Genomic DNA, 9,911 nt, shown 5'->3' with positions numbered 1-9,911 from the left:
TGGTGAGTTTTGAGTGTAATCCAAACGCTAGAAGTACGGAATCACCAACCACTCCAATTAGGAACGAACTGCCGTTGAACTTGAATTGTCCAATTTGGAACACCTATTGATTTCGGATCGAGCCCAAAACTTGGGCAACGTCATAATCTGGTGGGAGGAGTCATTTGGTGAGTTTTGAGTGAAATCCAATCGCTAGAAGTTTGGAATAAACCAACCACTCCAATTTGGAACGAACTGCCGTTGAACTTGAATTGTCCAATTTGGAACACCTATTGATTTCGGATCGAGCCCAAAACTTGGGCAACATCATAATATGGTGGGAGGAGTCATTTGGTGCGTTTTGAGTGAAATCCAATCGCTAGAAGTATGGAATACACCAACCAGTCCAATTAGGAACGAACTGCCGTTGAAATTGAATTGACCAATTTCTCACACCTATTGATTTCGGATTGAGCCCCAAACTTGGGCAACATCATAATATGGTGAGAGGATTCATTTGGTGCGATTTGAGTGAAATCCAATCGCTAGAAGTATGGAATACACCAACCACTCCAATTAGGAACGACATGCCGTTGAAATTGAATTGACCAATTTCTCACACCTATTGATTTCGGATCGATCCCAAAACTTGGGCAACATCATATTATGGTGGGAGGAGTCATTTGGTGAGTTTTGAGTGAAATCCAATCGCTAGAAGTATGGAATACACCAACCACTCCAATTAGGAACGAACTGCCGTTGAACTTGAATTGTCCAATTTGAAACACCTATTGATTTCGGATCGAGCCCAAAACTTGGGCAACATCATAATATGGTGGGAGGAGTCATTTGGTGAGTTTTGAGTGAAATCCAATCGCTAGAACTATGGAATACACCAACCACTCCAATTAGGAACGAACTGCCGTTCAACTTGAATTGTCCAATCTCTCACACCTATTGATTTCGGATCGAGGCCAAAACTTGGGCAACATCATAATATGGTGGGAGGAGTCATTTGGTGCGTTTTGAGTGAAATCCAATCGCTAGAAGTATGGAATACCCCAACCACTCCAATTAGGAACGAACTGCCGTACAACTTGAATTGTCCAATTTCTCACACCTATTGATTTCGGATCGAGCCCCAAACTTGGGTAACATCATAATATGGTGGGAGGAGTCATTTGGTGAGTTTTGAGTGAAATCCAATCGCTAGAACTATGGAATACACCAACCACTCCAATGAGGAACGAACTGCCGTTGAACTTGAATTGTCCAATTTCTCACACCTATTGATTTCGGATCGAGCCCAAAACTTGGGCAACATCATAATATGGTGGGAGGAGTCATTTGGTGCGTTTTGAGTGAAATCCAATCGCTTGAAGTATGGATTACACCAATCACTCCAATTAGGAACGAAATGCCGTTGAACTTGAATTGTCCAATTTGGAACACCTATTGATTTTGGATCGAGCCCAAAACTTGGGCAACATCATTATATGGTGGGAGGAGTCATTTGGTGAGTTTTGAGTGAAATCCAATCGCTAGAAGTATGGAATACACCAACCACTCCAATTAGGAACGAACTGCCGTTGAACTTGAATTGTACAATTTCTCACACCTATTGATTTCGGATCGAGCCCCAAACTTGGGCAACATCATAATATGGTGAGAGGATTCATTTGGTGCGATTTGAGTGAAATCCAATCGCTAGAAGTATGGAATACACCAACCACTCCAATTAGGAACGACATGCCGTTGAAATTGAATTGACCAATTTCTCACACCTATTGATTTCGGATCGATCCCAAAACTTGGGCAACATCATATTATGGTGGGAGGAGTCATTTGGTGAGTTTTGAGTGAAATCCAATCGCTAGAAGTATGGAATACACCAACCACTCCAATTAGGAACGAACTGCCGTTGAACTTGAATTGTCCAATTTGAAACACCTATTGATTTCGGATCGAGCCCAAAACTTGGGCAACATCATAATATGGTGGGAGGAGTCATTTGGTGAGTTTTGAGTGAAATCCAATCGCTAGAACTATGGAATACACCAACCACTCCAATTAGGAACGAACTGCCGTTCAACTTGAATTGTCCAATTTCTCACACCTATTGATTTCGGATCGAGCCCAAAACTTGGGCAACATCATAATATGGTGGGAGGAGTCATTTGGTGCGTTTTGAGTGAAATCCAATCGCTAGAAGTATGGAATACCCCAACCACTCCAATTAGAAACGAACTGCCGTTCAACTTGAATTGTCCAATTTCTCACACCTATTGATTTCGGATCGAGCCCAAAACTTGGGCAACATCATAATATGGTGGGAGGAGTCATTTGGTGAGTTTTGAGTGAAATCCAATCGCTAGAACTATGGAATACACCAACCACTCCAATTAGGAACGAACTGCCGTTGAACTTGAATTGTCCAATTTCTCACACCTATTGATTTCGGATCGAGCCCAAAACTTGGGCAACATCATAATATGGTGGGAGGAGTCATTTGGTGCGTTTTGAGTGAAATCCAATCGCTTGAAGTATGGATTACACCAATCACTCCAATTAGGAACGAAATGCCGTTGAACTTGAATTGTCCAATTTGGAACACCTATTGATTTTGGATCGAGCCCAAAACTTGGGCAACATCATTATATGGTGGGAGGAGTCATTTGGTGAGTTTTGATCGAAATCCAATCGCTAGAAGTATGGAATACACCAACCACTCCAATTAGGAACGAACTGCCGTTCAACTTGAATTGTCCAATTTCTCACACCTATTGATTTCGGATCGAGCCCAAAACTTGGGCAACATCATAATATGGTGGGAGGAGTCATTTGGTGAGTTTTGAGTGAAATACAATCGCTAGAACTATGGAATACACCAACCACTCCAATTAGGAACGAACTTCCGTTGAACTTGAATTGTCCAATTTCTCACACCTATTGATTTCGGATCGAGCCCAAAACTTGGGCAACATCATAATATGGTGGGAGGAGTCATTTGGTGAGTTTTGAGTGAAATCCAATCGCAAGAAGTATGGAATACACCAACCACTCCAATTAGGAACGACATGCCGTTGAAATTGAATTGACCAATTTCTCACACCTATTGATTTCGGATCGATCCCAAAACTTGTGCAACATCATAAGATGGTTGGAGGAGTCATTTGGTTCGTTTTGAGTGAAATCCAATCGCTAGAAGTATGGAATACACCAACCACTCCAATTAGGAACGAACTGCCGTTGAACTTGAATTGTCCAATTTGGAACACCTATTGATTTCGGATCGAGCCCAAAATTTGGGGAACATCATAATATTATGGGAGGAGTCATTTGGTGAGTTTTGAGTGAAATCCAATCGCTAGAACTATGGAATACACCAACCACTCCAATTAGGAACGACATGCCGTTGAAATTGAATTGACCAATTTCTCACACCTATTGATTTCGTATCGATCCCAAAACTTGTGCAACATCATAATATGGTGGGAGGAGTGTTCGGTTCATTTTTACACATGATTTTTCATGTTATTCACCCACTATTTTGAGTTAGTTCTTGACATTTTATAGCTTTTTACTTCCTTTTTGTGTTTTCTTAGATTTTACCTTGGTTGGAATGAAAATGAGCTAAAAGTGCTTTATTAGTTATAAATTTTGTTTTTGTTCATTTTCGTAGGTCAACTTCTTGGCCTGGGATCAACATGCTCTGGTGCTCGGATGAGGTCATGATCTTCATGAGACTTGTTCCAATGGATGTTAACTACAACATATCCAAATTTGAGCTCCATTGGACAAGTATTGCCTATCCAACCAATCCAGTATGTTACCACAGCTCTGGAAATCCGGAATTGGCCAGCTTTTACCTCCATTGTGTCATCTTGATTATTCTTGTTACCATAACACTTGGTAACAAGAATTTACCTTAGTAGATGAGATATTTTCTGAAGCATTTGGCATCTTTGTGAGGACAAGGCTTCATTATTTGCAAGGGGACAAGAAGACAATGGGTGAAGACTTTGCATTAGAATACTAAAAGTAAAGCTGGAAAGGAGGAGAGAGGGAAGCAAAGGGAGTGTAATCTGATATTGGAGAGGCTTTTCAACGGGGGTATTGGATTCATTACATCATTCCACAATTGAGGAGGAGATTGGAGAGCAAAAAAGCTAAGGAAGGAAGGAGAGGGAGGTGCAGCCGCAGGAAGAAGGGGGAAGACTTCCACCATTGAAGACTTCAAGCTTTCATCATTTCCAAATCTGTAAACTCGTTCTAGTTATATTTCGAATTTGTGTTTGAAATGATTATGAGGAACTAAACTCCATAGCTAGGGCTTAGGTTGAAGCCCTAAACATGATTACCTTATTGTTTTGATGCTTGAGTGTATGAATTTCTAGATATTGTTGATGAATTCCAATTCACCAAATTAATCTATCCTTGATGTGTGTTTTTCCTTGGTTGGCCATCTTTGAAAGCATGCTTCTTGAGATTGTTGGGATTATGTGTATCTTCATGTTATCCTAAGCAATAAATGGATGAAGTAAGAATCATCCATGTGATTTGGTTTCTTGAATACCTAATGTAAATACCATGCTATTAGGATTCTTGTGATGTTCATATTCTCTTTGAACTTAATGGGTTCTCCTTGTAATTGAATCGAAGTACGAACCATACCTAGGTTCGGTTATGGGGAGGGCACAAGTATTGTAGCACGAACCATGCACTTTACGTATATTAGAGAGAATCAATGCGTCTTGAGCCACGACCCATGGTCTTGATTGCGAACATCTTCATCAACACGTTTAGAGTTCATCACTTGAGTATCCATGAACATTGGTAGAATTGTTTAGGGTGGATTCCAAAACCCTAGTGTTTGTTACATCTTGATTCCACTCTTTGATAATTCATCTCTGCCATTCTCATTTAATTTCAAAGTCCATTTACTTTCATGCAATAGAAATAGGTCACTTCAAACAAATCAAACCCCCCCCCCCCCCCCCCAATGTGTGTGTGAGTTGCGTGTTTGACACGTTATGTGTCTTTGTTACTAAATTTTATCTGTTTTCGTAATTGTTTTGGACCTTTGGTCCGCGCTGTGTTCTTCCATTTTCTGTGCTGAATCCAACCGTATAAAGAACGTGAATTTTGGACGTACGGTTGGAAAGTTATAGGCAAAATACTGGACAGAGGTCGAAACTGAAAAACAGAGAAACGAATCTGCCAAAAACGACCGGTCGTTACTGTTTAGGCGACCGGTCGCACATGAATCTGTCCAAAAACGACCGGTCATCACTGTTCACGACTGGTCGCACTGTTCATAGTTCATGGCACTGTTCACAGGTGATAAAGTGGTGATAAAATGGCGATAGAAAATGCTGTTTGTGTTTTTTATTAGTTTTCTTGTGTTGTTTCATTTCTTTTACACTTCTTTACCCATTTTTAGTTTCCATTTTGCATTTCTGCATTTCTGGTGTGTCAATTAAGTGTTCTTTACGTACTCAAATTAGAACTTATAGGAAGCCGACAAGTTCTTCGTGGGATCGACCCCGTACTTACATAATCTATACTTCAATAGATTCGTGCACTTGCGGGTATTTTCAATTGGTTGTTTGTACATTAATTTGTGTCCTCATAGGAATGCAACAAGGAGTCATTTGGTGAGTTTTGAGTGAAATCCAATCGGTAGAAGTTCGGAATACACCAACCACTCCAATTAGGAACGAACTGCCGTTGAACTTGAATTGTCCAATTTCTCACACCGATTGATTTCGGATCGAGCCCAAAACTTGGGCAACATCATAATATGGTGGGAGGAGTCATTTGGTGCGTTTTCAGTGAAATCCAATCGCTAGAAGTATGGAATACACCAACCACTCCAATTAGGAACGAACTGCCGTTCAACTTGAATTGTCCAATTTGGAACACCTATTGATTTCGGATCGAGCCCAAAACTTGGGCAACATCATAATATGGTGGGAGGAGTCATTTGGTGAGTTTTGAGTCAAATCCAATCGCTAGAAGTATGGAATACAACAACCACTCCAATTAGGAACGAACTGCCGTTGAACTGGAATTGTCCAATTTCTCACACCTATTGATTTCAGATCGAACCCAAAGTTTGGGCAACATCATAATATGGTGGGAGGAGTCATTTCGTTAGTTTTTAGTGAAATCCAATCAGTAGAAGGATGGAATACACCAACCACTCCAATTAGGAACGAACTGCCGTTGAACTTGAATTGCCCAATTTGGAACACCTATTGATTTCGGATCGAGCCCAAAACTTGGGCAGCATCATAATATGGTGGGAGTAGTCATTTGGTGAGTTTTGAGTGAAATCCAATCGGTAGAAGCATGGAATACACCAACCACTCCAATTAGGAACGAACTGCCATTGAACTTGAATTGTCCAATTTCTCACACCTATTAATTTCGGCTCGAGCCCAAAAGTTGGGCAACATGATAATATGGTGGGAGGAGTCATTTGGTGAGTTTTGAGTGAAATCCAATCGCAAGAAGTATGGAATACACCAACCACTCCAATTAGGAACGAACTGCCGTTGAACTTGAATTGTCCGATTTGGAACACCTATTGATTTCGGATCGAGCCCAAAACTTGGGCAACATCATAATATGGCGGGAGGAGTCATTTGGTGAGTTTTGAGTGAAATCCAATCGCTAGAAGTATGAAATAAACCAACCACTCCAATTAGGAACGAAATGCCGTTGAAATTGAATTGACCAATTTCTCACACCTATTGATTTCGGATCGATCCCAAAACTTGGGAAACATCATAATATGGTGGGAGGAGTCATTTGGTGAGTTTTGAGTGAAATCCAAACGCTAGAAGTATGGAATACACCAACGACTCCAATTAGGAACGAACTGCCGTTGAACTTGAATTGTCCAATTTCGAACACCTATTGATTTCGGATCGAGCCCAAAACTTGGGCAACATCATAATATGGTGGGAGTAGTCATTTGGTGAGTTTTGAGTGAAATCCAATCGCTAGAAGTATGGAATACACCAACCACTCCAATTAGGAACGAACTGCCGTTGAACTTGAATTGTCCAATTTCTCACACCTATTGATTTCGGATCGAGCCCAAAACTTGGGCAACAACATAATATGGTGGGAGGCGTCATTTGGTGAGCTTTGAGTGAAATCCAATCGCTAGAAGTATGGAATACACTAACCACTCCAATTAGGAACGAACTGTCGTTGAACTTGAATTTTCCAATTTCTCACACCTATTGATTTCGGATCGAGCCCCAAACTTGGGCAACATCATAATATGGTGGGAGGAGTCATTTGGTGAGTTTTGAGTGAAATCCAATCGCTAGAAGTATGGAATACACCAACCACTCCAATTAGGAACGAACTGCCGTTGAACTTGAATTGTCCAATTTCTCACACCTATTGATTTCGGATCGAGCCCAAAACTTGGGCAACATCATAATATGGTGGGAGGAGTCATTTGGTGAGTTTTGAGTGAAATACAGTCGCAAGAAGTATGGAATACACCAACCACTCCAATTAGGAACGAACTGCCGTTGAAATTGAATTGACCAATTTCTCACACCAATTGATTTCGGATCGATCCCAAAACTTGGGCAACATCATAATACGGTGGGAGGAGTCATTTGGTGAGGTTTGAGTGAAATCTGATCGCTAGAACTATGGAATACACCAACCACTCGAATTAGGAACGAACTGCCGTTGAACTTGAGTTGTCCAATTTGGAACACCTATTGATTTCGGATCGAGCCCAAAACTTGGGCAACATCATAATATGGTGGGAGGAGTCATTTGGTGAGTTTTGAGTGAAATCCAATCACTAGAAGTATGGAATACACCAACCACTCCAATTAGGAACGAACTGCCGTTGAACTTGAATTGTCCAATTTGGAACACCTATTGATTTCGGATCGAGCCCAAAACTTGGGCATCATCATAGTATGGTGGGAGGACTCATTTGGTGAGTTTTGAGTGAAATCCAATCGCAAGAAGTACGGAATACACCAACCACTCCAACTAGGAACGAACTGCCGTTGAACTTGAATGGTCCAATTTGGAACACCTACTGATTTCGGATCGAGCCCAAAACTTGGGCAACGTCATAATATGGTGGGAGGAGTCATTTGGTGAGTTTTGAGTGAAATCCAATCGCTAGAAGTATGGAATTCCCCAACCACTCCAATTAGGAACGAACTGCCGTTGAACTTGAATTGTCCAATTTTGAACACCTATTGATTTCGGATCGAGCCCAAAACTTGGGCAACATCATAATATGGTGGGAGGAGTCATTTAGTGAGTTTTGAGCGAAATCCAATCGCTAGAAGTATGGAATACACTAACCACTCCAATTAGGAACGAACTGCCGTTGAACTTGAATTGTCCAATTTTGAACACCTATTGATTTCGGATCGAGCCCAAAACTTGGGCAACATCATAATATGGTGGGAGGAGTCATTTGGTGAGTTTTGAGTGAAATCCAATCGCTAGAAGTATGGAATACACCAACCACTCCAATTAGGAATGAACTGCCGTTGAACTTGAATTGTCCAATTTGGAACACCTATTGATTTCGGATCGAGCCCAAAACTTGGGCAACGTCATAATATGGTGGGAGGAGTCATTTGGTGAGTTTTGAGTGAAATCCAATCGCTAGAAGTATGGAATTCACCAACCACTCCAATTAGGAACGAACTGCCGTTGAACTTGAATTGTCCAATTTTGAACACCTATTGATTTCGGATCGAGCCCAAATCTTGGGCAACAACATAATATGGTGGGAGGAATCATTTGGGGAGTTTTTAGTGAAATCCAATTGTTTGAAGTATGGAATACACCAACCACTCCAATTAGGAACGAACTGCCGTTGAACTTGAATTGTCCAATTTCTCACACCTATTGATTTCGGATCGAGCCCCAAACTTGGGCAACATCATAATATGGTGGGAGGAGTCATTTGGCGAGCTTTGAGTGAAATCCACTCGCCAGAAGTATGGAATACACCAACCACTCCAATTAGGAACAAACTGCCGTTGAACTTGAATTGTCCAATTTCTCACACCTATTGATTTCAGATCGAGCCCAGAACTTGGGCAACATCATAATATGGTGGGAGTAGTCATTTGGTTAGTTTTGAGTGAAATCCAATCGCAAGAAGTATGGAATACCCCAATCACTCCAATTAGGAACGAACTGCCGTTGAACTTGAATTGTCCAATTTCTCACACCTATTGATTTCAGATCGAGCCCAAAACTTGGGCAACATCATAATATGGTGGGAGAAGTCATTTCATTAGTTTTGAGTGAAACCAATCACTAGAAGGATGGAATACACCAACCACTCCAATTAGAAACGAACTGCCGTTCAACTTGAATTGCCCAATTTGGAACACCTATTGGTTTCGGATCGAGCCCAAAACTTGGGCAACATCATATTATGGTGGGAGGAGTCATTTGGTGAGTTTTTAGTGAAATCCAATCGCAAGAAGTATGGAATACCCCAATCACTCCAATTAGGAACGAACTGCCGTTGAACTTAAATTGTCCAATTTGGAATACCTATTGATTTCGGATCGAGCCCAAAACTTGGGTAACGTCATAATATGGTGGGAGGAGTCATTTGGTGAGTTTTGAGTGAAATCCAATCGCTAGAAGTGTGGAATTCACCAACCACTCCAATTAGGAATGAACTGCCGTTGAACTTGAATTGTCCAATTTTGAACACCTATTGATTTCGGATCGAGCCCAAAACTTGGGCAACATCATAATATGGTGGGAGGAATCATTTGGTGAGTTCTGAGTGAAATCCAATCGCTAGAAGTATGGAATACACCAACCACGCCAATTAGGAACGAACTGCCGTTGAACTTGAATTGTCCAATTTCTCACACCTATTGATTTCGGATCGAGCGCCA

Source organism: Prunus avium, chromosome 1 (genome assembly GCF_965620075.1).
Source record: "Prunus avium chromosome 1, drPruAviu1.hap1.1, whole genome shotgun sequence".
Lineage (NCBI taxonomy): Eukaryota > Viridiplantae > Streptophyta > Magnoliopsida > Rosales > Rosaceae > Prunus > Prunus avium.
The sequence above is the reverse complement of the archived record's forward strand: the minus strand, read 5'-3'. Positions refer to the sequence as shown.